This window comes from Pristiophorus japonicus, chromosome 18, assembly GCF_044704955.1.
Source record: "Pristiophorus japonicus isolate sPriJap1 chromosome 18, sPriJap1.hap1, whole genome shotgun sequence".
NCBI lineage: Eukaryota > Metazoa > Chordata > Chondrichthyes > Pristiophoridae > Pristiophorus > Pristiophorus japonicus.
Genome location: NC_091994.1, coordinates 19,428,549 through 19,439,251, shown reverse-complemented (window position 1 = coordinate 19,439,251; position 10,703 = coordinate 19,428,549). Strand labels below are relative to the sequence as shown.

Genomic DNA, 10,703 nt, shown 5'->3' with positions numbered 1-10,703 from the left:
TGTGTCTAAAGAAAGAAAAGAAAGCAATTGCATTTACATAGCACCTTTCACATCCACAGGATGTCCCCAGGCATTTTACAGCCAATGAATCGCTTTTGAAGTACACTGTTATGAAGACAAACACAGCAGCCTATTTGTGCAGAGCAATATTCCACAAACAGCAATGATTATAAATGACTGCTTTAGATTATCATTGCTTAGTTATAATTTTTCAAAATACAATAAACTTTGTGACAATTTGTGAATAGGGAAATAATCTGTCACAATTAGACACACTGATCTAAGAGAAATTGCACAGTAACACTTGAGTACTGTAATTCTAATTGCAGTGAAACGGTTACTGATACCTAAATGAATAAAGTTGCAGTTAATTGTTTATAATGCAAAATAAAATGATGTACAATGCAAAGTGGAATGGGTTTAATATACAATAAATTGCAACTCAGAATTCTGTCTCGGAGGGCTTTACAGAGTGACAGAAAACAAGCAGAAAGGAAAAAAGGAAACAGATAGGATAAGGAAAGGGAGTGTAAAGCATGCTCAAAAAGAAGGGTTATTAGGAGGCTTTTGAAATTAGGGAGGGTAGTGGCAAGGCAGAGCAATTTCTGGAGGGATCTCCAGAAGGTAGGTGAATTGAGGAGATTGAGTAGCCTAGGCCGATATTCTCTAGAGTTTAGAAGAATGAGAGGTGATTTCATTGAAACATACAAAATTCTTACAGGATAAGGGTAGATGCAAGGGGGATGTTTCCCCTGCCTGGGGGGGGGGGTCTAGAACCAGGGGTCACAGTCTCAGAATAAGGGGTCAGCCATTTAGGACTGAGATGAGAAGAAATGTCTTCACTCAGAGGGTGGTAAATCTTTGGACTTCTCTACCCCAGAGAGCTGTGGAGGCTCAGTCATTGAGTATACTCAAGACAGAGATCGATAGATTTTTGGATATTAAGGGAATCAAGGAATATGGGAATTGTGCAGGAAAGTAGAGTTGAGGTCAAAGATCAGCCATGATCTTATTGAATTGTGAAGCAGGCTCGAGGGGCCGAATGGCCTACTCCTGCTCCTAATTCTTATGTTCTTTTTATGAATGGTGGCTGAAAGAGTAGTTCCCAACAGTGGAGTACAAGGAGCAGGGAACAAGGAGTAAACTGGAGTTGGAAAAGCAGATAAGCAAGGATATATGACTTTAGGATGTCGCTGAGATAGGATAGGGCGTAGCTAGGTAGGGAACGGAAGGATCTAAAGATCATTTTATTGGGGATCCACTGGAGCTTTGCAAAGATGGAGTGATGGAGGTGAGACACTCTCTTTGGGTGTGGACATGGGCCAAAGGCATGGATCAAAGCTGTGACAAAAGTGGGGGAGCAGTAGGGGTGGAGGCAGGTAGTGTTTCAGGTGAAAGGAAGCAGCATTGTTAAATAACTATACGTGGGAAAGAAGCTGAGCTTGGGGATAGCGCTGTGGGCCAATGTTTCACACATTTGCACTTAGCCTGAAGCTGCAGTCAGGGAATCTGATGGAACCCAGGCTAGAGCATTGTCGGTGCAGTCGGGGGCTGAAGATGATGGCTTCATAAGCTAGATAAAATGTTTAATATCAGACGGGCAAGGAAAAAACAAATCCATTTTGTCTCTTTTTAATTGTTTCTTCCAATTTTCTCCCCTTCCATTCCCACCTCCTCAAAGTGTTGACGAAAAGAAATAAAGAAGACTTGCATTTATATAGCGCCTTTCATGACCACTGGACGTCTCAAAGTGCCTTACAGCCAATGAAGTATTTTTGAAGTGTAGTCACTGTTGTCACACGGCAGCCAACTTGAGCGCAGCACCCACCCACAAACAGCAATGTGATAATGGACAGATAATCTGTTTTTGTTATGTTGGTTGAGGGATAAATATTGGCCAGGACACCGGGGATAACTCCCCCTGCTTCGAAATAGTGCCCTGGGATCTTTTACGTCCACCTGAGAGAGCTGCTCCTTGGGTTGCAGTGCAATGGGCACTATCTGGTCTCTTGCACAGGTGGTCATTCTTCACGTGACCCCAAGCGTGAAGCCTCGACAGGTCATTCGCAGAAATGGACTCAGCTGACATCACGGAGAAGAAACCAGATACCCACCAGCGGCAAAAGCTCAGGGCTGCGAAGGTCAATTCTAATATCCCAACTGTCAACCCAGATGAGATCAGCAAAGTTGGCACAGACTAAGGATCAAACGCAGGCCTTCCTGGTCTGTATAGCTCAGCTGTTCACTGAGTCGTTGGAGTGCTCACTGTTGCCTGTTTAACAGCAGGAGCGACGTTGCTGCACTCGGGGAAAACTTTAATAGGTGTACTGGTGAAAAATTAATTTTTATTTTTCCATTACAAAGTCCGAGTTAATTATAGCCTGGAGTTCTAACAGCACAGGTAAACATTTAAATAGTTTGTGTGTGTAAGTCACTGGTGTTCATGAGGCAGCTCTGGGGCCACTTGTGGCTTACTTCCTCCTCACCTGGGGGGCCTTGGCAGACGTGCTGCTCTGTGTGTCCCTGTGCTGTGGCTCGCTGCCTGCTCAGCTTTGGGATGTTGCCCACATCGGACCAGTGTTGTAGCCTCGCCTTTTGTGCTCCAGTGAGAGACAACAACAGAGCACTGTCAGGAGGAAGCGTTACTTCAGCAACTAGAACAGAAGTAAAAGGGCCTATCGACAGCTCTGTACTAAAACATCATTAAAATCAAAAGCTCATCATGTGAGCAAACTTGGAAACCCTTTTAAAATCCTCATCCTTGTTTTCAAATCCCTCCATGACCTCGCCCCTCTCTATCTCTGTAGCGTCCTTCCGCCCTACAACCCGTCGCGATCTCTGCGCTCCTCCAATTCTGACCTCTTGCACATCCCCCATTTTAATCGCTCCGCCATTGGCGGTCGTGCTTTCAACTGCCTTGGCCCAAAGCTCTGGAATCCCCTCCCTAATCCGCGCCCCCCTCTCTCCTCCTTTAAGATGTGTCAGCTGTGGCTCAGTGGGTAGCACACTTGCCTTTGAGTCAAAAGGTTGTGGGTTCAAGTCCCACTCCAGGGAGTTGAGACCATAAATCTTAGCCGACACTCCAGTACAGTGCTGATGGAGCGCTGCACTGTTGGTGGTGCTGTCTTTTGGATGAGATGTTAAACCGAGGCCCTGTCTGCTCTCTCAGGTGGATGTAAAAGATCCCGTGGCACTATTTCAAAGAAGAGCAGGGGAGTTATCCCCGGTGTCCCGGCCAATATTTATCCCTCAGTCAACATAACAAAAACAAATTGTCTGGTCATTATTGCATTGCTGTTTGTGGGAGCTTGCTGTGTGAAAATTGGCTGCCACGTTTCCCACATTACAACAGTGACTACACTCCCAAAGTACTTCATTGGCTGTAAAGTGCTTTGAGATGTCTGGTGGTCATGAAAGGTGCTATATGAATCCAAGTCTTTCTTTAAGATGGTCCTTAAAACCTACTATTAAGGGCAAATGCATGGCAGATGAAGTATAATGTGGATAAATGTGAGTTATCCACTTTGGTGGTAAAAACAGAGAGACAGACTATTATCTGAATGGTGACAGATTAGGAAAAGGGGAGGTGCAACGAGACCTGGGTGTCATGGTACATCAGTCATTGAAGGTTGGCATGCAGGTACAGCAGGCGGTTAAGAAAGCAAATGGCATGTTGGCCTTCATAGCGAGGGGATTTGAGTACAGGGGCAGGGAGGTGTTGCTACAGTTGTACAGGGCCTTGGTGAGGCCACACCTGGAGTATTGTGTACAGTTTTGGTCTCCTAACTTGAGGAAGGACATTCTTGCTATTGAGGGAGTGCAGCGAAGATTCACCAGACTGATTCCCGGGATGGTGGGACTGACCTATCAAGAAAGACTGGATCAACTGGGCTTGTATTCACTGGAGTTCAGAAGAATGAGAGGGGACCTCATGGAAACGTTTAAAATTCTGACGGGTTTAGACAGGTTAGATGCAGGATGAATGTTCCCAATGTTGTGGAAGTCCAGAACCAGGGGTCACAGTCTAAGGATAAGGGGTAAGCCATTTAGGACCGAGATGAGGAGAAACTTCTTCACCCAGAGAGTGGTGAACCTGTGGAATTCTCTACCACAGAAAGTAGTTGAGGCCAATTCACTAAATATATTCAAAAGGGAGTTAGATGAAGTCCTTACTACTCGGGGGATCAAGGGGTATGGCGAGAAAGCAGGAAGGGGGTACTGAAGTGCATGTTCAGCCATGAACTCATTGAATGGCGGTGCAGGCTAGAAGGGCTGAATGGCCTACTCCTGCACCTATTTTCTATGTTTCTATGTTTCTACCTCTTTGACCAAGATTTGTGTCAACTGCCCTAATATCTCCTTATGTGGCTCAGTGTCAAAAATGTTTTTATTGATATCGCACTTGTTAAGTGCCTTGAGACGTTTTGCTATGTTAAATGCGCTCTATAAATATAAGTTGTTGTTGTTGTTAAAACAGACGCGCATCTCATCACCAAATGGTAGTGGATGTTGCAGAATTCCAAAGAATGTCCCTGTAATATGATATTGCTTGCGACTGTATTATTTAAAAAAACACACACTGATGTAAATGATTGTGATGAAGGGGGAATGACTAAGAACTTCCTGAGCATTATCACTTTTACGGAAGAATAAACATCCCGACCCAGTGACATTGTAGCAGAAAACGTTGTAGAAGTCTTGAAAAATTTTACAATCTTCAATGTAGACTTAGCTCTGCCTCCTATGGACCTCCTCGTCATATTACAAATGGAATGAATGCATTGATTAATTTGACAGAAATATTCACGTAAATCAAGAGTTACTGACCCAGGGAGATCTAGAGACATGAATATTAACGTTAGCACTTTGAGACGTCTGGTGGCCATGGAAGTCTTTCTTTACTGCTTGAAGGTCTTCACTTTTACACACAAACCGACCCTTTTGGCAGGATTAGTTCTTTCAGGCGCACTGTAAAAAAATGAAATATTTACTCTGATACAATATTCAGCAATAGAAATTCAAAGACCATTATGCTTGCAGGTGCCACATGATCAAATAATAACATAGATAACTGCAAGGGACATCCAATGAGGCAAAGGGTTAAATATCAGACGCAACACCTAAGACATTAGAAGTAGTCCGTACACAGACAACAGAATGCTGGCTATCTGGGTCACTGTGACCTTTAGCTGCTTTGGGAGGACTGATAGAAATTGTCTCAAACTGTGACATGCCTGTCTTTCTGCAAGTCATTTGTGTATCCCCAGATAGCTGCATGAATAGATGTCAGCAGTTGTATTTTACAAGCCACTTGAATTCATTTTCGTGCAGTGAATTGAAAACGACATCTTAGCATGGTTAATTGTGATCAGCCTGACCTTATCCTCATCATAGTCTCGTCAATTAATAAACCTTTCATGGGAAGAATTCATTGCTGCTCTGTCCTCTCCCCTCCCTCCCTCCCATTTCATGATGTTTCTGTGGGTGTTACAAAGTATCTTGCCATATATCAAATACACTGAAATTTGCATTCTCGATCACTGGGTGTCAGCTAAACAAATACATTGGTTGTACCGACAGCATCTTGCAACCTACACTGATTGGGATCTCATTATGAGAAGCACGTCAGAGCACAAGATTCTTGTTTAAAGGGATAGTCTCGGTTTCCTGTAGGATATCGTGCGTCAAAGCATCACTAAAGCTCTCAAAGTCACCGAAATTTTACGCACTAGTTACTCCTCATTTTAAAACCACCAAATAATCAGTTAATCACATCATGTGCAGTGCAATTAAATGTTATAAGATTAACCACTAGAACATGTGTATAACCCAAGCCTAACATAGAAAACTAGCATGATGAGAAAATAATATAAACTAAAGGGATAGGAAATGGACTGAACAACCTGTGATTTTTTTTTAGAAGGAATTTTCTAATCAAATGTTTTTTTTAATCCTTTTTTCAGAAGATTTAATGCAATAATACATCCTTAAGTTCATGTACACAATGTTTGGTTTTACCAGGATGTGATCTATCAACAATATGACTGTTAATTAGGTATTGGTTACAGTAACCGGTTACATTGGTTACAGTAACCGGTTACTGAGTTAACTGGCTAACAATAGAATTATTAAACAGAAATCTTGTTAATGGCGTAAAGCCTACTAGTCACTTGAAGGTTATGATTTCAAAATTCTCATCCTTGTTTTCAAATCCCTCCATGGCCTCGCCCCTCCCTATCTCTGTAATCTCCTCCAGCCCCACAACCCCTCGAGACGTCTGCACTCCTCTAATTCTGCCCTCTTGAGCATCCTTGATTATAACTGCTCAACCATTGGCAGCCGTGCCCCCGGTTGCCTAGGCCCCAAGCTCTGGAACTCCCTCCCTAAACCTCTCCATCTCTCTACCTCTCTTTCCTCCTTCTGGACACTCCTTAAAACCTACCTCTTTGACCAAGCTTTTGGTCATCTGCCGTAATTTCTTCTTATGCAGCTTGGTGTCAATTTATTTTTATAATCATAATACTCCTGTGAAGCACCTTGGGACGTTTCACTACGTTAAAGGCGCTATATAAATACAAGTTGTTGTTTAAAATCATTGCATTATTTTTTTCCCCTCACTTTTCTTTAAACAGTGCTGCTGAACTCAACATACTGCGTGGGATGGACTCTGGGCTGTCAACATCTCCAAGGCTGCGATTTTGCTACTCTGTGATTTGTTAGTAAAAGCAATTTACAGAAAGGATTTGCTCTCTGTTAGCCCTTTCCAAGGTGGCTCATTTCAGTTTGTCACTCCATCTGGCAGCCCGCCGAATAAAAGACTAATCTTGTTCCTCTGAGACAAATGAGCTGAAATGATATGAGGACTTTGCAATCTTGAAGTCAAGCAGTCAAGTGCTTGAAGTACTGCTTTCCCACATTACAACAGTGACTACTCTCCAAAAGTACTTCATTGGCTGTAAAGCGCTTTGAAACGTCCGGTGGTCGTGAAAGGCGCTATATGAATGCAAGCCTTTCTTTCTTTCATTGTACTGCTCATAATTCAGTGACGAATAGTAATATTTTAATAATTGTTAAGCATCCTTTCCTCTTCCCCTCCCCGAAACTCAATGATTCAGTTGGTAACTGCAATGTATGGTGCAGCATTTCATTTTGTGAACCAGAAAAATCCCAAGTTCAGTAACTGGTCTGTGTTGAGGTAGCTGAACTTGCCCAAGGTACCAGTACAGGTGTCCCTTATTGTCAGCTAGATGAGGAAGTCATTCCTCCCTTGGTCAAATAGCTCTCCGACACTCACTGTCCAGGGTCACATGAGGAATAGCCATCTATTTGAGGACTGCCTCCTATGGCACCCCAGCATCAATTGCTGCTTTAAAACGAGGAAAGCTATGGGCAAAAAAATCAGATGGAACATTAGAGGAGAAAATGAACATGTTAACAGAAATAAACTGGCCACAACAAATTTCAATTGTCAAATATTACTAGTCTAGTACTAGTGCATAATGAGGTATGTTTTTTTTTAATTCGTTGCCAATCTTTCCAATTCTTTGTCAAATCACAAACGCCAGAGGTCACCTTGCACACATCAAGGATCACTCTGCGCCAATGCTCTTAGCCAAAAGGCCTAGAGCCACTGCACCGTTCCTGGAAGTACTGCAATACCAGGTTCGTGCCATGGAGGTGGATGGGTCAGGCCCCCCACACACCTCCGTGGAGGTGGATGGGTTAAGCCACCCCACCCACCTCCTATTTCCAAAAAGCATAGGAGAATCACCTTCCTGATCCAGGGAGAACCACGTTGGGGTCATGGTTACTCCCCTGTCAGGTCAGTTACGCATGATCTTAGCCAAAAGGCCGAGAAACCCACCTCCTGTATGTTTTTTTTTATTCGTATCCAATCTTTCCAATTCTTTGTCAAATCACAAACACCAGAGGTCACCTTGCACACATCAAGGATCACTCTGCGCCAATGCTCTTAGCCAAAAGGCTGAGAGCCACTGCACCGTTCCTGGAAGTACTGCAATACCAGGTTCGTGCCATGTAGGTGGATGGGTCAGCAACCCCACACACCTCCGTGGAGGTGGATGGGTCAAGCCACCCCACCCACCTCTTATTTCCAAAAAAGCAAGCATATACCTTCCTGATCCAGGGTGAACCACCTTGGGGTTATGGTGGTTACTCCCCTGTTAGGTCAGTTACGCATGATCTTAGCCAAAAGGCCGAGAAGCGAGAACATACCTCCTGTATGTTTTTTTTTTTGGCCAAGCTGAAGTCACTCTGCTGTTAAACTGTACGATGCCGTCAATCACTCATTGCAACTATATCCGTTTCCAAGTGGCTGACTAGTTATCATGTTGATTGGACAGAGTGCCCAATTTCATGCCCGAAAATGCAAAATTCAGAATCATCTCCACCCATTTGTAACTCAAAATTGCAATCAGGATCCTATGCATGTTATAAGACCCTGATTTGCATATTCAAAATGGCCCCCTCCCAAAATGGCAGAAGCCAGAGTGCCTGCGTAAATGGGGCAGTAAATGGTCAAATGCCGTTTTAATGTCACTACTGTCCATTTATGCCAGATGACCACAGGCCAAATCACTGGTGATCTTCATCTGCTACAAATATTCATCCACCTTTCCCTCAAAAGATACTGCATCACCCACTCCCTGCACAATGCATACCATGCTCTAACAACCTACTGCGTGACAAAATGTTTTCTTGCCTCTAATTTGTTTATTTGCCTGGACAAGTGCAGCTCAAACAACACTCAAGAAGCTCGACACCATCCAGGACAAAGCAGCCGCTTGATTGACACCTCATCCACCACCTTAAACATTCACTCCCTCCACCATGTCTGCTGTGTGTACCATCCACAAGATGCACTGCAGTAACTCGCTAAGGCTTCTTCGGCAGCACCTCCCAAATCCTCAACCTCTACCACTTGGACGGACAAGGGCAGCAGGTGCATAGGAACACCACCACTTGCAAGTTCCCCTCCAAGTCACACATCATCCTGACTATGAAATATATCGCTGTTCCTTCATCATCGCTGGGTCAAAATCCTGGAACTCCCGTCCTAACAGCACTGTGGGAGTACCTTCACCACATGGACTGCAGCGGTTTAAGAAGGCGAATCACCACCACCTTCTCAAATAGGAATGGGCAATAAATGCTGTCCATGCCAGCGACACCCACATCCAGTGAATGATTTTTTTAAAAATTGGAAACCATTGAAAATAGGCTTGTTAAACAATATTTCATTAAGATAGCAGCCCTTTAAAATGTTGGGACAGTCAGCTTCAGTTTAAGACTGAGGCCAGTAGCAAGAATATCAGTATAGTGATATCCTGTTACCTTAATGCTATCAATGTTGTTTGTTTCAAAGAATGTCTCCAGAGTGAGTCCAGACCAACATTCTGTAAAATAATTGTACAGATGGTTAGTGGAATTGATTGGCCATAAAATACTAATAAAATGTCCTTTCCAATTGAATTCTGAAATGTTAATGATTGTTCTGTTATATTTGATTGTTAAGTTCATTGAGATTCAACCTGAATTACATATGTTCTGACAGGGAAACAGAATAATTTCAGATGTAGTATTGCTTTTCTAATATAGGAGCAGGTAGATACAATTGATCAATGCATAAAATGTCTGTTTAAATATCACTGCATATTGCCTTTGATTTGTCATTGCTTTGGGAGGTTATGAAAGTGACTATTAGTTCAATGTTGTCACTGAGTTTATTTAGTGTGCTGTGGTATCAACACACTCTATTGCACTATTGCCAATAACCTTCAATATTACATGGTATGCTTCTTGGGATGATATTAATTCATCAACTCAAATTGCTCCCAACACCAATACTTCACGTTATTGATATATAGCTCAAAATATTCACTCCAGATACAATCAGATTCAATTTACAACTGGTCGTTTTGTACCGATCAAGTGGTCATTGTGTGAACATTTCATATTTTATCCATGGGGTGACGATGCTGTCAGCAATAGCTGTAATGAAAATGTTACCATTTTTGAATGGAGTTTCACAGTGCGTTATTTTAATACATTTGTTAACACTTTCAAGTAAATAGGTTAACAAATGCATTAAAATAGCACGCAGGAATTTTACATAAATGCCATCACACGTTCATTACAAATATTATTGAAAGAAACTTCACCATCCAATAACTGGTAACTGAAGTTTTATTTTCCATTCCTCTCACCAGCAATGGTATTTCAAGGTATATTTGCATGATAATGGTATTAGATGTCAATATTATGTCATTATTGATTAATGCAGGCAACGTACTAGCCAAGTAAATCATTAAACACAACGCTGAAAGAAACTGGGTATTAATGATACTGCAGTTATAGCGTAAACACAGACTGAATCTATATTCAGGGTCTGGTGTCAGGCAAGGGAGCAAAGCAGAGTGACACTTCCAGGAGCAGCTAGTCTCACTCTGCATGGCTTCAGAGTCAGTTTGAGACACAACACCCGATTTACACTCTGTGGGTTAATATTCCTTCTCCTCTCATCCCAGAGTAAAGGAGGACCGTGGGTGTTTGAATACCGGTCAACTTGAAACTACCTGAACCTACCTGAATTTCGAGGTTAGGGTTGTTCGCATGGGCTGCTTGTGTGCCAGGTGGGATTGCCACCTGTGAATGGGTGGTCCTCCCAGCCTGTGGGCAGGGAA

General features: G+C 42.9%; 2 pseudogenes; both read right to left on the bottom strand.

Moving 5' to 3' along the window:
• Positions 1–7,625: 7,625 nt before the first annotated feature.
• Positions 7,626–7,863, bottom strand: LOC139229492 (U2 spliceosomal RNA; annotated as a pseudogene).
• A 126-nt stretch (positions 7,864–7,989) lies between these two features.
• On the bottom strand, positions 7,990–8,228 carry LOC139229513 (U2 spliceosomal RNA; annotated as a pseudogene).
• Between the last annotated feature and the right edge of the window lie 2,475 nt (positions 8,229–10,703).